Source organism: Gadus macrocephalus, chromosome 11 (assembly GCF_031168955.1).
Source record: "Gadus macrocephalus chromosome 11, ASM3116895v1".
Classification (NCBI taxonomy): Eukaryota; Metazoa; Chordata; class Actinopteri; order Gadiformes; family Gadidae; genus Gadus; species Gadus macrocephalus.
This window is the reverse complement of record NC_082392.1, coordinates 17,489,502-17,509,852: the sequence shown is the minus strand read 5'-3', so window position 1 is coordinate 17,509,852 and position 20,351 is coordinate 17,489,502. Positions and strand designations below refer to the sequence as shown.

Below are 20,351 nucleotides of genomic sequence, written 5' to 3'. Positions count from 1 at the left end.
CACACAGACATAGAGGTGTATAATCATCTGTACCGTTGGCATTGATCTGGAAGATATTGGATGAGGTTCTTGGAACACATCCTGCAGTTCTGAAAAGCTGACTGGGTGGCTGCAGAGAGAGAGAGAGAGAGAGAGAGAGAGAGAGAGAGAGGAGAGAGAAGAGAGAGAGAGAGACAGAGAGAGAGAGAGAGAGAGAGAGAGAGAGAGAGAGAGAGAAAGAGAGAGAGAGAGAGAGAGAGAGAGAGAATGTGAACAGAAGAGAGACAGAGACAGAGTGAGAGAGAGACAAAGAAAGAAGAGAGAAATTGAAAGAGGGAGAGAAAGAGAGATACAGAGAGAGAGAAAGACAAAGAGACAGAGATTAAGAGAGAGGGGCAAGAGAGATAGAACAACAGAGAGAGAGAGAGAGAGAGAGAGAGGAGAGAGAGAGAGAGGAGAGAGAGAGAGAGAGAGAGAGAGAGAGAAGGACAGAGAGCGATGAGAGAGACATCAGCAGCAAGTCTTCCCATGGTTCACAGATCAGTAGAGCGCGACAGCACCTCACAGAGGGGGAGTTGCCAGGGGGTCCTCCAGCACGGAGAGAGACAGGAGAAAGACCACAGTGTGTTTTTAATTCAACACAGTGCAGTGTGTTCACATTAAAAAGATAGTCATAATAATTAAAAGTAACTTTATCAAAATGCGATCATCAGTTAGGAAACTCTTGCTGAACTTTAATGAAATGTGGGGGTTTGAGGGAGTGGGGGGAGTTGTTTGTCATCTAGACGGCAGAAGGATTCCCGGAGCAGGGAGCTTATGAAGAAAGGATGAGAGGCAAGGGGGGCAGGATGGAGAGATGGAAAGATGAGGGGGGACATGAGATTGAGGAGAGAGAAAGAAGGAGGGGAAACAGGAGGATGGAGAGGAGGAAGATGAGGAGAAAGGGACATGACGACTCCTGCTGGACCATTGACATGGAACAAATCCCCCCCCCCCCCCCCCCCCCCCCCCCCCCCCCCACACACACACACACACACACACACACACACACACAACACACACACACACACACAGACACACACACTCCCTCCCCTTCCGTCCACCGGTCAAAACCAAACATGTTCATGCAGTCACGTTTCGCCGACATTGAGGGGTTTAATGGTCCAGGAGCCATTACAGCCCACCGAGATGGCTTTGTCATAAAAAGGTCCCAGCCCGTACCCTGTGGTGTGTGAACACGCTTAAAAACACATGAGCAGGCCACGTGGACACTGGTCAGCCTAACCCACACAAACCACCCCCCAATTGAATCCAATCGACTCTGACCGGTGGCCCGAGAAGGTCCAAATGATATTAGCAACAACAGCAATGGGGAGAGAGAGAAAGGAAACAAGTGCTAGAGAGAGAGAGAGAGAGAGAGAGAGCGAGAGAGAGAGAGAGAGAGAGAGAGAGAGAGAGAGAGAGAGAGAGAGGAGGACGGACGGACGGACGGACGGACGGACGGACAGAGAGACAGACAGGACAGACAGAGAGAGAGTTGACAGAAGACAGACTTACACGAAGAGGAGCAGAGAAACAAGCGATTTCGGGGAGGGGGAATCCTACGAGGGATGTTCATGAGGTGGGCAGAACCGCGAGCCGTTGGCAGGGACGTGGTCTGTATCAATTGTCATTAGCTTGATTCACAGAGCTGCATTGACAAATCGTCCAAGTAATAAAATGATTGCATGCAGCGAAACGTGTAGCATTACAAGATTGTGATACATTAGTCAATGGGTAATTTCTCAATTGAATGACCTTTAGTACCTTTTAAATGTTATCTCCACACTGCCACCTTTGACACGTACGCTCCCCAGCCTTCTCATTTACTGTGATTGATGCCATTGACTTTGACATTCATTATAGGATTCCATCTATGGAACATGTTTCGCCTGCATGTAGAAGGGAGAGAGTGCGTGCATGTGTGAGTTGTTACTGTGTTTGTATACTGTCTTACAAAAGGCCCCTAGCGTTTCAGACATTAGCCAGGTTGTTAGTTTGATTCCCACACCCTAAAAGAGCCCCATGTCCTAGGTGGGTGAATTGACAGGACTCTTATTTTCATTTGACTCCAAAATGGGGGATAATCTTTTCTCCACCACATTATAAACTGTGCTTTTTTTGGAATTTGCTTCTTTCTTCAGAATAATTAAAGCATGAAGTACCCAGACTGTGTCTCAGCAAACAATAGCCTATTGCATATATGTCAGCATTAGTGTCAACATTTAAATAATGATCTCACACACACACACGCATCAATGCTTCGCTCCCTGTTCATCATTCTCATTGTCAGGTATACTTTTTCAGCTTCATCAATTTTAAAAAGGCTGGTCATCATGAAGAAAAAAAAAAGGCATAATTTCTCTCCTGTTCTCTTTCTCAATTTTGCATCCCTCTGTCTCCCTCTCTCCAATCCTCTCTTTCGCCCCGTCGCCCTCTGGCTCTATTTCTCTCTTTTTTCTCCCTCCCTCCCCCCTCTCTCTCTGTCATCCTCACTCTGCTGCACGTTTAGCAGTGTGCCTGATATAATGATTACTTTTGTGCCCCTGAGTCCCCACAAGGTTGTCCTTGCCCGAGTGGGGGTCCAATGAACTGGCATGACACTGGCGAGCCGCTGTGAATGCCTAAAGGGCTGGGTGTGTTTCAAAAGCTAAACTGAGAAGAAAACAAAACATGGTCCCAGCTAAAAAAGTTAAAGGGTAAGTAGGAAAATCAGTTCTGTTCTTTTCTAATACTTGCCGTCGAATCTCCACAACGGAAAAGAGTTTCTCTTTTCCCTTCATAAGTGCTGAACAAGGGATTCTACGTGGCCATGGTCTTCCCTGTTGTAATGAGAGCCGTACCCACAACCCAGCAGGGAGGGTGTAACAGCTTGGCCCCCACCGACAACAAGCTTGTTGGTTCCTCAAAAATGGGCTTTCAGCATCTCTGTTCAATTATACTCTCAAATCAGAGAGCAACTTAATCAGGAACTTCCGTCGCAATTTCCTCAAGGGCAGTGGCTGCGTCGTCGTCTTGAAGTGGGAGGGAGAAAAAGGCGAGGAAAACAGGAACAGCAGTCTAAATTCCAAGGGGTCGTGCTTGAGAAGATTGCACATATGTTGAGCACGAGGGGCAGTGTACTGCCAGTGTGAAACACACCACGGAGATGAAGACACTAATAATAGATAGAATTGTTATGACGACCCTTGAGTGTACATATTCCATTAAAGAAATGTGCCTGTAGTGTTTGATCATTAAGACTACACAGGCACGCACATGCACGCAATTACCGGCAGACGCATAATTACGGACAAACGCACACACGCATGCATACACAATGCATTCCCGCACGCACAAACACACATGCGTGTGTGTATTTTTACGGAGCGGAGGCCCGAACCACTTCTGTTTTCCCCCGCATTCCCCACTACTGATGTGTCTGGGGGCGTTCTCCTTTGTCTGCCGTACTATCACATCCCTGGCAGCTGAAGAGCAGCCGCACGCCGGAAAGGTAGAATCTCCATTAAGTTATTTTCCCCGGTAATACTTGCTCGTATTTCGACGGGCTTCGGACGCATCCAGGGCAATTTAGAAGCAGCAATTTTCTCGGGAGTTTAATGTAACACACCATTTTTCCACACGGCGCTCATTGCGAAATGCTGTGAGTGAGCTTTGCGCAATTGGTGAGATAGAAAATGTTGTCAAAAGAAAATGTCGCGCCTGACAATGAGCCGGCTCAGCCAACGAAAAACAGCTATAAACAGTGTGTTTCCCACCCAAAAAGTGAAATGATTTCATAAGGCACGTCTCCGGAAGCCTTCCGGCTAAGTTTGTTGTTTGAAGGCTTTTTCTGCCCAGAATCCCCATTCAAATGTTTGTTTGATGCTGCTAATTAAAGTTTCAGGAAATGAGGGTCTAAATAAAGATAATTCAGTCAGTGATGCATCAGGTGAAAAACAGGGAGTTATGCATCACTTGTTGCTACTGATTCATTGCCAAGTGCGTAAAGAGGCTGTCACAAGATTTTTATTGTTCTGTACAAGTAGGTGGATCTCTCCCTCAAAACGGCTCGCCAGAAATACCCAATAACTATTTGAGAATCATTGACGCAAACGCTCTGATGCAAATCCGACCCGTCCATTTACCACTCCAAAGACAAAACAGATGCATGTCTGGCAGATGGAGCGATTATGATTTGTTTCAACTCGGGAGAATTTTTTTGTTGATGTTTGGTCAAACCATGAAGTGATTACTAATGGCATGCTGGCTGGGGTGCAGACAGGATGCCAGGAGATCACGTACATCACTCAGAGGCTTATCTTAGACAGGCAGGCAGACAGTGCTACATGCCCTGGTAACTATCGGTTTGACTCCAGAGCTCTGTGGATTGATCCAGTCCCGCTTGGCCCATTGATCCATGCGTGGCATTCGAGCCCCAGCCCTACTTTGGCCACTCAGTGCCCATCAGCTGCCCTCATCCCTGGTCACAGTCGATAGCCTCAACCTCCCCCATGTCTCTAACCAAATCACCGCCTCTACCGTGATTACTGCCACTGCGGTGACTCGATCAGGGTGGGACACAATCGCAGGCAAACTAAAGGAAGATAAATGGTAAACGCGATCCGTGGTCAGGATTGGTTAGATCTCTGCTATATCGAGAATGGGGGGGGGGGGGGGGGGCATGGGGTGACAGTTGACATTGGGGACTGTTAAGGACTATGATCAGGCAAGGCAGCTATTATAGATCCACCTGTTTACGTGTCACGTTTTTTTTCCAATGGATAATGTATTTATAAATGTAAATGGATATATGGATATTATATATACATATGTGTGTTCCTGTCCTTGTATTGTGTACTAATGCAGTTTGTGTTCTTTCATAGAAATACACAAACTGTATCCTTTTCACCTGCACCAAAAATCTAGAAGCCAAGGCAAGCAGTATACATAGGTTAAGGTAAAGGAGTTGTAATAGCTGACACAACAACAACAACAAAAACAACAACAACAACAACAACAACAACAACAACAACAACAACAACAGAGTATTTCATTGTTGAGCTCTATTGATAGTGCAAAGAGCAAGAAGACTTAAAGTGGCTGTAGGTAAGATGTCAGAGCTATTATTTGAGGGCAATTTGGTTAGAAATGAGCTATTAGTTTGTGAAATGGTCTGTGAGAATATCTGTTTTGGGGTTTACTAATCCTGCCTCTGTATGAGACCATTTAGATTCTAAACCGCCCCGAATCAGGGCATCTCTTTCCTGATCAGTTCAAGGAGTCCTTCTTGCCTGTCAATCAAAGGTTTATGATCGCAGCACTTGTGTTCAATGGCAGAGAGATGTAGGGAGGGAGGGGGCCGAGAGGGGGGGGACATTTCTTTGATTGGTTAGTTTCCAAATATTCCTCTTTTCTGCTCTTTTACAGAGTTGTTTAGAACACAGATGAACAGAGTATGGTAAAGTCTGACTGCTGTTTCCGTAAGACAACACCTTCTTTTGTTCCCACCGGAAGAGGCTGATCCATACAGCGTACTGAACAGTGCTGAAGATATCTCAGAGGATGACAATACAAGCTCTCCCACTCAGACACTACCCTGCACGTCATCCTAGAGACACGCACACCCCGGAATAATTATTGCCAACATCTCCGTGCTCAGTCCTATCCTCCTACTCTTCCCAAGAGAGCAGCTAAATAAAGAGGTTAACTTTGCTCACCACAGGCCTTTTGTATGGAAAAAATGCATTGATGTGTTTGTAATTACCATTTTCTAAATGGATATTGTAATGAATTAGTTTTAAAAATAGAAGCCAAAAAAAATTTAGTTGAACTTTTCACTTTTCAAAAGCGATAATGACGGCAAAATAAACTAAAGCACTGCAGCAAACACACAGGATATGGATCTAAATATTCATATTTCAGTATTTAACAGCGTTAATTCTCCAGACGAGAGAGAGGCGGAGTTACTGATGGAGGTTGACAGTTTTCGGTGCAGTAAAGGAGGCGGGAGATTAGTTTGAGTGGCGGCCCTGTTAGGGACTTAACCTGGGCTTTGATCATTTCCTGAGCTCCCTCCACTGAACGGGCATCGCTACACAGACAGCCCCTCGCTGCAAATCTGACAGGCTTCACGCTTTCATACACAGGCGCGCACACGCACACAAATCTACACATTACACATGCACATGTAAACACAGGCGTGCAAATACACCGACAGACACAAACACTCATCCACAACAACACACACATTCAAACACACACACATTATACACACACACACACACACACACACACACACACACACACACACACACACACACACACACACACACACACACACACACACACACACACACACACACACACACACATACACACACACACACTCTCACTCACAGATTCAAATGCACACACGCACTGCACCAATAAACCAAGACATCAATTTGATCAAAGAACCCCTTTCCCATGACTGCGGCTCCCAATCTGAGAGAGAGAGGGAGAGAGAGAGAGAGAGAGAGAGAGAGAGAGAGAGAGAGAGAGAGAGAGAGAGAGGGAGACAGTCAACGACAGAGACTGAGGGAGTGAGATAGAGAGACAGGGGGTGACAATGAGAGAGAGGAAGACGGGCCGACTGTCAGCTTGAGTGAAGGCAGTGAGTTCACTGTATGTGGGAGCGGGGCCACAAAGCTGTGCTGTGACGCTGTGTGTGTTGAACGTGGCGTTTCCCCCCCCTCTCCGCTGTGCATGTGAAATGTGACATAATTTCTTGTGTCAGTTAACTCCCCCCGAGTGCCAGATCCCATCAGCGTGGGGAGTACGTCTTGAATATGATTCAATGAATGCAAAACACATGAACAGGAAGATATTAAGAGAGAAAATATGGCATGTAATGTCTTAATCATATTCTCCCTACTATCCTCTCTCTGTGTCTTTCCATTTTCAGATTTTTTCATTGTAGTTTTGAGGCCATTGGACAAGTGTTTATTGCATTGTATAGATCATGTATTCCTGTTGAATTGTGACGCACTTATGGTCACAAAATAAGAGGCTTTCTGCATCCCCAAAACACATACACAGACAGTCAGACAGACACACACAAATGCATATACACAAACACCTCCAAACACACTTTCACAAACACCACCTCCTGCCCCCCCTCCCACAAACACACACACATATACATACATCCAATCACCCACACACACAAAAATACAGACACACTCACACACACACACACAAATGCCCACACACACACACACATTCACACGCACACACATTAATTCACAAACACACACACACACACACAAATACACAGCAAATGCAGACACACACACACACACACACACACACAAATACAAAAAAAAAACGTCACACACACACACACACACACACACACACACACACACATAAAGTCAAAACAGAAAGACAGAGTCACACACACACTCGTTCCAGAGGACTGCGCTGCCAGATTGCTCTCCCCAAGGGGTCAAGAGGGTGCAAACACACACAGGAGGGGGATCGGGGGAAACTTTCTCAACACCAAACCGGCCTGCCCGTCAGAGCGTGCACTTCTTCCTTAACAACGGGGAATCAGAGTCGCCGCTGCGCCGCTGGACCTGTGAGGGAGTGTGGAGCAGCTCAGGGAGGGAGCGGGAGAGGAGGCCGTCACGCTGTGTGAACGGATGAACGTGCCGTCTTTACCCACGGGTCGGTAGCCATGACTGCTGGGGCCTCCGAAGGGGTTCCGGGGCCCGAAGGAGCCTTCGTCGGTGGAGCCGTACGACATGGTGCCTGGCGGGTGCGGGACGACCTGGGAGTGGAAGAGAGGAGTCAGTCGGTATCAGGGACGGCGGGGCACCCCACGCACACACACACCCATGCACACTTACGCGTTACCGACACGTGAAAAGGAGCAAGAATGTTATACTTGATTGTATGATCTGGGTTTATTGTATTTTTCTACACACGTGCCGTTCCGGAGGCGCTGTTCATTCTTTCTGCCAAGGACTCGTTGTCGCCGACGACCCGTCGAGGTGAAGAAACTAAAAATAATCTCTGGATACCGAGTGGCGCGTGCCCCGCTTACACTGTCGCACTTGAGTACCCGTGAAAGACGGCCTTTCAGAAGAGCGGGAAGCGCGTGATTACACTCTGTAATCATTGTTTGGCACAATGTTGGCGCAGGATTGAGAGTGCAGAGCGGGACGGGGTGGGGTGGGGGAGAAGGGGGAGGAGGGGGAGGGGGGGGGAGGGGGGGGGATCCCCGAGTCCCGGCTTGTGAGAGGGAGACCAGGGAAGGGGAGAGGGGAGCGGGGAGAGGGGAGAGGGGAGAGGGGAGAGGGGAGAGGGGAGAGGGGAGAGGGGAGCGGGGAGAGGGGGAGAGGGGAGAGGGGAGAGGGGAGAGGGGAGAGGGGAGCGGGGAGAGGGGAGAAGGGGAGAGGGGAGAGGGGAGAGGGGAGAGGGGAGAGGGGAGAAGGGGAGAGGGGAGAGGGGAGAGGGGAGACAGGAGACGGGATTCGCTCGGCCACGAAAACGTTTAATCCGATTAAAGTTTTTCATGGAGTAGGGAGATTAATTTGGCTTGGCAGTCCGCAAACAATATTTTGCTCTTGGTTGATTTTCAAAAGCCCCGTTGCCGATGCCCCCCTCTTCCCTCAGTAATGTATACTACCCCCCCCCCCCCCCCCCCCCCCCCCCCCCACACACACACACACACACACACACACACACACACACACACCTTTTCGGTAATGCATACCCAATGTGCTGCCGGGCTCAGCTCAGTCTGACCAGAAGAAGATGCTCCCTGATGGCTACATATGCCGCTCATGCATATAAACAGACTCTCATGCACGCGGCTGTGAGGTCACAAACAAAACATTGCTTGAACAACTCACGATTCATCAGGACCCAGTTATATAGGTAGATGTTACTCAAGAACTCTGTGACATACCCGCACTCCCACTCTGTATCTATCTCCACTGACTCATCAGCATAACCCCCATAACCCTGCCGCCCACACACACACACACACACACACACACACACACACACACACACACACACACACACACCCACACACACAAGCGCGAGCGATCTCACACTCACACCTCTGCATGAGCGTCATCGCCAGAGACATATGGACAGTTACATTCACAGCTCTCTCTCTCTCCTCCTCCCTCTATCACTCTCTATCGCTCTATTCTCATTGCCTCTTTCTCCCTCTACCCATCCTTACCTCTCTCTCTCCCTCTTTTTCTCTCTCCCTCTCTCTTCCCATCCCTCTCTCTCTCTGTCTCTCTCCCTCTCTCTCCCTTATCCCTCTCTCTCTGTCTCCCTCCCTTCCTCTCTCTGCCTTCTCCCCCTCTCTCACTCTCTCTCCCCATCCCTCCCTCGCTCCCTCCTGCATCCCTAGCAAGCTTGTGTAGATGTAAATGTTTTTTTTACGACTAATAAAAGAAATGAGACGTCATAAACTGGATGCATAAATGTGGTTATTAGTGGTAGAGATGGTATAATGCGTGTGTAGGTGTATCACATGAATATATAGATAGTGAAAAACAGTTTTCAATCGTGTCAGTGTATAAAAGGCAGTAAGTTTAGTTACTCAAGTGCTGTTAAAGTACTATGCTCCGTGTTCAGTACTTACAAAGAATGCTTTGGTACACAAGTGGGAGTTTGACGGCAATTGACATACAGATCTATAAATAATGTCGCAGATGCTTTATATCTATAAAACAACCAGTCGCGTTGGACTACACCTGCAGCTGGTAGGATGTCTGGAAAGCCAAATAGTTTGTATGTTACCACAATAAGTATGTTGTTCAGGGTGCAGAGTGAACAGAAGGAAAAGGGTAAACGGCATCTATTGAAAAAATAAATGATATGAACTGATAAAAGTCAATTGGGAATTGGGTTATAGTTTATTTATATATATATCTATATATATATATCTATATATCTATATATATATATATATATATATATATATATATATATATATATATATATATATATATATATTTGTGCTGTCAGTTTAACACGTTGTTAACGGCGTTAACGCAAACCAATTTTAACGGCGTGAATTATTTTATCGCTCGATTAACGCACTTTTCGCTTGCCAAACGTTGTCGTTTTTTCACCTCCTGTCTAGCAACATCTAGTCACGTTAGAAAAACGACAACACCATACCCGATCTAGCTGCACAGAAACAAAACAACAAGCACGCCGCACAACTTGTTGGGCTAAGCAATGATACGGAGCGGGTGAAAAACTCCTTAAAAGTGTGTGTGTGTTTGTGTGTCACTCTGTTCGAGCCTGCATGAGAGTTCAATGTTGTCATTCGCTGTAACATCTTTCTGACCAATCGCAGTTCAAGGCCCACCTGGGCTGTACCACTTCGGGAGGGGCCGCTCAGTTTCTCCCCTCTAGACAAAATCGACTTATTTGCGACGTTGACAGTTTGTGAGTGTTGCGTGTGTTGAGTGAGTGAGAGGTTGCGGGCGCACAGCTCAGGCTGCGCTACAAGGAACTTTTATAAACGCAATATTGTTATCCCGCAGTACTCAGCCCGACAGTCCCGAAACGTTAACGGCCCACCGGGAGCACCACCGTGTGTGTGTGTGTGTGTGTGTGTGTGTGTGTGTGTGTGTGTGTGTGTGTGTGTGTGTGTGTGTGTGTGTGTGTGTGTGTGTGTGTGTGTGTGTGTGTGTGTGTGTGTGAGTGTAGCACCACCGTGTGTGTGTGTGTGTGTGTGTGTGTGTGTGTGTGTGTGTGTGTGTGTGTGTGTGTGTGTGTGTGTGCGTGCGTTATTCGATAGCCTGCTAATGTGTATAAGCCAACGTACGGTAGGAATATTCATACTGGTTTAAATAATAAATGTGATAGTATTTCCATCTTTGCTGAGCAAGAGTTTTGTTCGAAAGTTCAGTGATTGAAAAGAAAACAAAAGCCTGGGCTATTGAAGTTTTACGGTAGGCCTACCACTGTCATGCACCGGGTTGAATTCACTGCGGGTCTCTCATCTTATATCCATCTTACCAAATATATTTTATTACTGTCCTTCTCAACACTCTCTGATCTCACTAAAAGGCTAGCAGCATGAAATCAAGGGATATTTAGAATATATTTATTTTTTTCGATTAATCGCGAGTTAACTATGAAATTAATATTAAATATTTAAATATTAAATATTTTAATCGCTTGACAGCACTAATATTTATTTCTTTATCCGCATGGTTCATCAAGCCGCCTGATTGCACATATGTACATCTCCATGTCCCGGAGGGACCATGCAAAGAGTGGATGGACACAAACACACACATACACGTGAACCATGTTAGCCAGGTCACATGGAAGCACCCCCCCCCCTTCCCGAGAGGAAGGCGGAGGAGTGGGGGGTACGGCTCCCCATCAGGCCACTTGGGAAACACGACAACAGAAGGGACCGGTTGATGCCACTCACCGGTCACCCAGTTGTTCAATCGGCCTGACTTCCAATCCCACCTCCCCCCTCCTCCACACACACTCACACACGTCCACCTGTCTGTCCCCCCCTGCCATCCTCTCTCCCAGTGGTCCCCATCAGTGCAAGAGAGCAGCAGAGGAGCAGTATAAGCAGGATTCAATAAGCCTGAGACACGGATGAGAACCAACAACCCAGCCTCCATGGGGAAGCTGCAGGACGGATATAGTATCGTGTGTCTGGAAGTGTATGAAGCAGATTTGTGTAACTCTATTGGGGTATAAATGTGTCTGTGTATGTGTGTGGTGTATGTGCGATTTTTGTTTGGTGGCACTCCTTAATCAAAAACACAAACACCAGCGACAAAGACAGATACATTTCATTGAGGACCACTGAGCAGTGACCAGAAGGAATACCAGTTTTAGTATCTGAGCTGCATGCAAGCGATCCACAGGCGCCGCAAAACAAAAGCCATTTAGAGGCCTGATGTTATGTGTGCCCCCCAACTCACCACAGCCCCCCCCCCCCCCCGCAGCCCCCCGTGGAGGCTTGCCCAGCCCAAATGAGGTTCTGATGGTAGTTACAGCGGACACACTCAACCATAAATAACTGTCCCATGACATTCAATTGATGTGCCTATAGCACATAAAGTGAGTTATGTCTGATTAATTGACCAACCTTAAAATGTCCGTTTGCGTTATTTGCTGGTCCATCATGTGAGGCCGTGGTCACTCACACTGTTTTATTAGGCCATGCTGGACAGGGATGCCTCTGAGGCAGCTTGTGCAGCTTGGCATTCAACAGCCAAGACGTTATTAGAGAGTCTATCTGATACCATTATAAATATTATGTGTATATATATATATATATAGACTATATATATATCTATTGTATATTAAACCCCTTAGGAGAGGTTTGGGTAAGGTTATGGAAAAACAATACGAGAAACGGATTTAATTTCTTGTATTTGTTGTTGAATTAATAAATGGACAAAACATAAATGTTTATGCTCGTTCGATTGCAAAGTTTATGCAATTCATTAATTAAGACGTCTAACTTAATATATTCGGCATACAAGATTTTAATAAAATAATAGATAGCGTGACCCAATCTTGACATTTAAGACAAAAAACATATGAACGTTTCATCTTAGTTATTTTCCTTCTCCTTCTCTCTATTTGACAGACTGAGCAGGGACTGGCTTTGCTTTATCCCTCCTTTCCCTCCTGCACACAAACACACACACACAGAAACACACACACACACAACCACACACACACACACACACACACACACACACACACACACACACACACACACACACACACACACACACACACACACACACAGAAACACAAACACACACACACACACACAACCACACACACACACACACACACACACACACACACAAACACACACACAAACACAAACACACACATAACCACACACACACACACACACACACACAAACATGCACAGAAACAAACACAAATGCGTGCATACACACACACTCACACACATAAACACACAAATCTGCAAACTCACACAAATGTGGACACAAACAACAACATAAACACGCATGCACACACACACTCAAAAACACACACACCTTCAGCTGACACAGCCAAATTGAGGGATTGATCATGTGCAGTTCAGTAAAGCCCCTGCTACACCCACCTCCTCTACTCCCGAAAAAACTTTCACACACACACACACACACACACACACGCACACACACACGCACACACACACACACACACACACACACACACACACACACACACACACACACACACACACACACACACACACACACAAAAAAAACACAAATACAGATACACAAACATTCACAAATGCTCCCTTACTTTGGGCGGAGAAATTGCCTTGTCACTGCTCCCCAAAAAAAGAGTCATTATTGAGATGAATCGCCCTTCTTTTCTATCCAAAAATAAACCCGGCCCCCACACACTGGCACCTGCTGCCACGATGTCTGAGGCGTCAGGAGCGCGAGCGGGGGTGTCACGTGGGTGTGAAGACATGAAGGCGGGTGGGGGGGGGGGGGGGAGGGCACATGTCCACCTTGGTGAATCATTCTCCTCTGGTGAGAGAGTGAGCCGGGAATCCCGACTTTGAACGCTTTGACACAGACACAAAAGACATCCAGCCTGGTAATATTATACCCTGCACTGGATATCAGTTTGATAGGAAAGAACGCAGATGATGTCTGACGTTTCAAAGGGAACCTGAGAGACGTCAATGAGAAGGATCAGAGAAGAGGACACCGGCAGATGTCAGCTGTTCAGACCAAATAGCTCATCTTCATTGCTGTCATTGTTCCCTGTTCTAATGCAGCCGTTCACATCTCACTTAAAAATAGTTGACAAAGCTGTGTTATTCAATAATAACTCACTGTAAAAAATCACCAAGTATAAAATCACCAATACCCTTACATCAAAGGCCGACCTTCAAAGGAAAGCGGCAAAGGAAGTACATGGCTCATATGTTTGAAGACTCTAAAAAGGTTGTATGGTCACTTGAAAGTCACTATAAAAATCAAAGGCAGCCCTCATGATGTTCTTTTGCGGAAGACACTTTAACATCCGCAAAATGAAACAATGTCTGGTGTATGTTTTTTGTATGAAAAAGAGCAAAATCCTCAAGAAGGATATAATAATGGTTCAAAATGATCTGGCTTGTAACCGAATCAGTAAATTCTGAGTCGCAAAGGCAGTGGCTTAGGCTGTTCTAAGTAGCAAAAATTTGAATGAAGGGAAGGCAAATGTAGAAAATAAAACATGTATCATTATAGTAGAGCCTGTAAAGAAAGGTCAGTGGTGATGAAGTCGCAGAAGGGACGCCAGAGTTAGCCTGGACACTGTCCAGGACGTCCATCCAGATGCTGGAGTATTTAGTTTGTGGCTTTAAAAATGAAAAATATAGTAATGCGAGAATATTGTCATTTGTCAACAGCACCAACACATTAGCACTACATTAGCATAGCAATCAACCGTTTCTAGCCAAACAGTCCCAAGCCCAGTTCCACTTTTTATTTCGCGGTCATCCGCTAGAGAGATTTGGATGTATCTATCGGTAGCTGAAATCCGATCTTTAATGGCGTTTGTCCTGTATTTATTACCGCTGGGAGACAAAGACACCATAACAGTGTGGACTGAGTGACAGTTTGCAGGCGAATACTGAGCCACTCACCCCATTAGAAGAGGCAGAGGACACACCACTATCTCACTCTCAGTCCTATTTTCTCTCTCCTATACTATAATTGGAATGACTCCTTAATTGGGGTTTTCTTGAATCATGTTGAGAGCAATTTTCTTTCAAGCGGTAACTAAAGACCTTTGTTTGTTCACTCCAAAGAACCGGTTCAGACTGACTTGAAATTTCAAATAAACTAGAGCTGTCAAACACTACTGGTATTATTAAGACATTTTTAAGGGACTCTGACAGAGGTACAATTTATTAAAATCATTCATTTTAATGTAATAGAAACATGGATATATTTGATAGTCATAAAATATGCCTTTTGCTGTGCCTTTCAGTGTCATCACCAGATTACACGCAGTATTCTCTATATCGCATATCTCTATATACCTCATATCTTCAAGTAATTTTCTTCAACAGACACAGAATGCTATAAGGAAATGCCCTGTTCCATGTAGCATTCACACACACATGCAAACAAACACGCAGCACACACACAACACTCACATAGACACACACACACACACACACACACACACAGACACACACATGCAATGCACAAGACACAAACATACTTTAGACAACACAACACACAAAATGGACACACACACACAGACACACACACATACACAAACACACAAACAACCTATGCTCCGGAAACCATTTCCTGGCTTGGGTAAACCCGGTTCCACTTTACACTGGACCACTTTGCAGACTCCTAAATTGCTTCTCCGGTCAGTAGGAAGTAGGATCAGAGAAAGGTGCCAGATAAAACACTGGGGTCACACTAAACAGCCATTCACAGCTCGTTACTTGAAAGTAGTTGACCACCGGCTTAGACTTTTATCTTTTTTATTTACAAAGTTGTTGTTTTTTCCTAATGGTTAGTGTCATCGTGAGCTCAGTCCCGCAGCGATGATGTATGTGCTTTTGTTGTGTTTTGAAACCAAGCATCTGTGGCTGTATTAGCACTCCAGGTGTCTAGGCCCGAGCAGACAGCTTGGCTGTGTGATTATCAATAACACTTTGGAGAGAGAGCAATGAGAGAGAGCAGGAGAGAGAGAGAGAGAGAGAGAGAGAGAGAGAGAGAGAGAGAGAGAGAGAGAGCGAGCGAGAGAGAGAGAGAGAGAGAGAGCGAAAGGAAGAAAGGGAAAGGAAGAGAGGGGTAGACAGATAGCGTGAGAGAGACATAGAGGGAGAAAGGGGGTCAAGGAAGACAGTGAGGTAGAGAGACAGAAATAAAGAGGGAGAAAAGGGGACCACGATTGGTCTACAAACAGATAGAGGAAGATGTGAAGCAGTAGGAATGCTCAGCGAGGGGCTGACCTTCGGATGGGGCGGGGGGGGGGGGGGGGGGGGGGGGAAGCTGTGCGTGGGTTTCATTTGTTTGAAAGGACCGGGGAAAGGTGGTTGTGCTCTCTGACCTCATTCCATTTAATTGTCAAAGGCAGTGGGACGCGTTGCAACAACTAGGGAACGCCGTAGAGCACACTGTCTGGGAGGAATCCCAAATTACGTTTGGATTCTACATAAAGCTAGATAAAAACAACTATACATTCATTTGGGCTCTAACAAATACCATACAAACATTTTACTCTTCTCTTGACCTCCATGCCCTGCTGGAATAGCTAAGTCATCCCCGAAAGAATAAATGCAGAGAAATGACATTACAAGGTGACGTATCTTTTTTCAGGAGGAAGAAACCACCCAGACACCCCCCTGATAGGCTGTCCCCCCCCCAACCCCCACACCTTAATGATGCTTCCTAACTATGCCCCTTGTGGGAGGGGGGGGGGGGGTTGCTCTGCCACGCTGCATCATGGCAAGGAGCAGGTGATGGTGCTGAAGGGGACCCCCCCCCCCCCCCCCCCCCCCCATTCCTCTCCCCCTCTCACACACCTTTTGCATATTCATAATCCAACTCGCCCCGACACGCTTTCATCTTGTTATTTGATTGTTTTTTGTTTCCTCCCCTCCCTCTCTTCCCTCCTCTCTGGCGGTGGCCTTTCTCTAAAAGGACAGTGGGCCACAGCGTGGACGTCCTCTGACCTCCTTCTGCGGCTGACCTTTGGAGACAGTAGTGCCCGCTCTGCCTCAGAGCTGGGGGAACCAGCCAAAGCCGGTTCCTGACTTGAGGAATGGCCGTTGGAGCGGCGGAACCAGCCACCGCCGCTCCAACGGCCATGCTGATAGTACTTTTAGAACAGGGGGCTTCTTGGGGTGGGGAGGGGAGGGGGGGGGGGGGGGGGGGGGGGGAGGGAGAATTGCCTAACAAGAAGAGAAAAAAAAAGGCGGAAGGAAGGCAGAAGAGATGGATTATTTCTGGAGGGCTGTGCCAGGATAAGGCCGCTCGTATCTCCAAGAGGCAGATGTGAGGCCGCGGTTGAAGGGGAAGTCACATTCATGGGTGTGGGACAACGTTTTCAACAGCTCTGCCTGCTGGGGGGGAGACGGGAGGTACCTCATCATCGGGGGGCACGGAGGCCAGGTGGACGGACTGGAGAGTCAACACAAAGTGGGGGGGCATTTTCATTCCAATACCCATCTGCAAACTTATGAGAGTATGTGTGTGTGTGTGTGTGTGTGTGTGTGTGTGTGTGTGTGTGTGTGTGTGTGTGTGTGTGTGTGTGTGTGTGTGTGTGTGTGTGTGTCTGTGTGTGTGTGAGTGCCTTTGTGTGGGAGTTCGTGTATGTGGGTGTGTCTGTACACATGCATGCATTTCTGTGTGTTTCTATGTGTTTCTATGTGTGAGATTGTGAGTCTATGTGTATAAATGTGTGTGTGTGTGTGTGTTCTTGTGTGATTGTGTGTGCATGTGCATGTGTGTGTGTGTGTTTGTGATTGTGATTGTGAGTGTGTGTGTGTGTGTGTGTGTGTTTGTGCGCATGCATGTGATTGTGTGTGTGCATGTGGGATTGTGAGTGCATGTGTGTATGTGTATGTGTGTGTGTGTGTGTGTGTGTGTGTGCGTGGGTCCGCGTGGTAGTTGGCGTTTGTTTCATCACTCATGGATTATGCTTTACCGCTTCCCAAGGCAGCACAATCATCCACACATACAGATCCAGTGCTTTCCTTGACAGATGCACCACCATGCCTCTGCTACCAGCCTGCTAACAGGCTGCCTCTCCACATGCCTTCTGCTCCGGTCTTCGGTGAGACTGTCCCAGGTAATGGCCTCCCCGTTTGGTGCGGCATATAACTTGGCCGAAGAACAGGTCTGGTCTCCGGCCACAACGATGGCCTGAGCTCATGCTGCGTCTCCTTTAAAACTGCCACCCACCCCTTGGTCCGTACATGATGCACGACGCCATCGCTCCTCATCAACAACACTTCCTTGCGTTCCCGCTGACAGTGTCTAAGGGGTTGGGTCTGGGAGAAGGAGCTCCTGGGAGAACTAATACCCATTCTTCAGAGTGGTTGGTCGGTGGGCGCGTCCTGCTCCTGGCTGGGTGGGACGGCAGCAGATGGCCAACTGGACATCCGCACCAGGCCCTTCTGGTGTGCTGCTCCTGCCACATATGCTTGGACTTGGGGCGATCACTTCCTGGAGATTACATTCCCATAATGCCTCCCCGTTGTCACCATGGCGACATGAGCCATGAGTCACGTAGAGAAGAAAACACATCCACCGCAACGAACACACACCCACCTAAACCCCGCCCTGTGGATGCATTGATAGCTCTATTGTTTCTCCTAGGCTCACACGATATGTTCACTGGAGCATCAGACACCCATACGCGGCAGATGCACATGCATGCACGCAAACCTCTCAAGACTGGATCGGTGAGGGGGAAGCAAGTGTGGAAATTAAACTTGAGCTGTGAAACATGTTTCACTTCATGTTATCATGAGGAGCCAACTATCAAAGAACCTTTTTTCGTCACGCATATACGCAAACACATTACGCAGGGACAAATGCGCACCCACACACACAAACAACGTTAAGCTGTGTGTAAGGAATTATCTGTAAAGGAATCTCTCCCTACTATAGCTACAGGTGTGTTACCTGCTGTCGGCTAACTGCAACCTGCCACAGCAGCTACTTTGCTACCTTCTACTTTATACAGCTTCATGCAGGTTATCTCCTACCAGCAACAGCTATAGGTGTGTTACTTACAACAATAGAAATGTGTACTGACTAGATATCGCCTGAGCTGCGTTGTTCAGCGCCACGTGTGCGCCAATGCTGTCAATGCATCGACGTTCATTCGTTTAGGTGGGTGTCATGGGTAGATGTGTTGGAGCGTCTTGAACTAGGTGGAAATTACTCAGGAGCAGATGAGAAGTATAGAAAAAGATGGGATCTTTTATTTGCCCCAATTTAAGGCCCATAAGTCAATAAAAATAAAACAAAAATTAACAAAAAGAAAATACTTTTGGCTACACAAAATAAATGGGCTTGAGAGTCACAAAAATATTCCATTCAAACTTCAGCATTCTGGACCTTTAAACAAGTCACTTACGAGAGCAATAATCAGACATACGTCCTTCCACCATCAGCTCTCCCGAACCACTGACGAGCATCAGCCTAAATAGTCCTCTCCCTCCCCTACTAATTGGCGCATACCAATATACACGTGAGACAGGGGTGTTACAAGTTAAATTACCTAACAGCTTTAAACGGCTACAATTCTCCCCTGTATAAGCTAGAAACATAAGCACGGTAAACTGTGTACTATTGCTCGATTTTGGCATAGCCAAAAGGTACAAAAACAGCAATAAAAATAATTACAACAACTCGGGGTCACTTCCGGTTTACCCAGAAGTTATGGCGTCAATTTAAACCCTGTTGATGCGGAACACAATCTCTAATACAAAGACTAGACAAGACGCTGGTAAGACAAACATTTACGCTGTGTTAACATGTAACTTTTAAACTAAATAAATAGACCTGGAATTTGACAACTACATACTTGTTTGAGTGGTTATTGCAACAGAAGTGGTGACGTTAATGGTAAATGGTATTATCAGAAAGTTGTAATGATGGTACTTGCAAGATTGTATTAAACTGCCGTAGCGCGTACGATAAATGACATGGTTGATAAATGATTTTAAAACAGTATGAAGGTAACGGAATACATAGTCAAACAAGACAAACACACACAGGCTACATTTGCACTCAGTCTCTTAATGGGTCATGGGTAGCGTATCGCTACCGTGACGGGAGCTATGCGCCCCGTCAGAGTGGGTTGTTACCCCGTGGCAGATGGCGGCCTTGTTGAAGAATGCTTTGAAGCCGAATGCAAGATCTAGTCAGTATATATATCTATGACCTAATACATCTACAGGTGTGCTACCAGTCACATGCCACAGCTACAGCTGTGTTACCGGCGATCTGCTACAGCCACAGGCTTGTTACCTGCTACAGCTCCAGGTGTGTCCTATTAGCATGGGTATCAAACGTAAGCTCGCAAACTTTTTAGCACCTGAGCGTCAAATTTGTTTTAAATTACCAAACAGTGTCAACAACTCACCGCGGATACTGTCAAACCAAAAAAGACCAACCGCAAACCGACCCACCTGGAACAATGACAAATCTACTCAACTAAAGAGAACACCGACACACACACACATAATGCACAGACTTCTCCCTACCTTGGGCACCATCAACAATTAGGCCTGCACAGCTGGTGGCTTAATTGCGACTTAAGGGTTAACAGATGATAGC

The 20,351-nt window shown here is 46.6% G+C and overlaps 1 long non-coding RNA gene across 1 annotated transcript in view; it reads right to left on the bottom strand.

The window, feature by feature from the left end:
- Positions 1-33: 33 nt before the first annotated feature.
- LOC132467822 (uncharacterized) overlaps positions 34-20,351 on the bottom strand; it is a 24,070-nt gene continuing 3,752 nt past the window's right edge. The window contains exons 2-3 of the long non-coding RNA XR_009528090.1: positions 7,689-7,810; positions 34-97 (exon numbers count right to left, since the gene is read on the bottom strand). This is a non-coding gene — a long non-coding RNA (uncharacterized LOC132467822). The remainder of the gene's footprint in view (positions 98-7,688; positions 7,811-20,351) is intronic.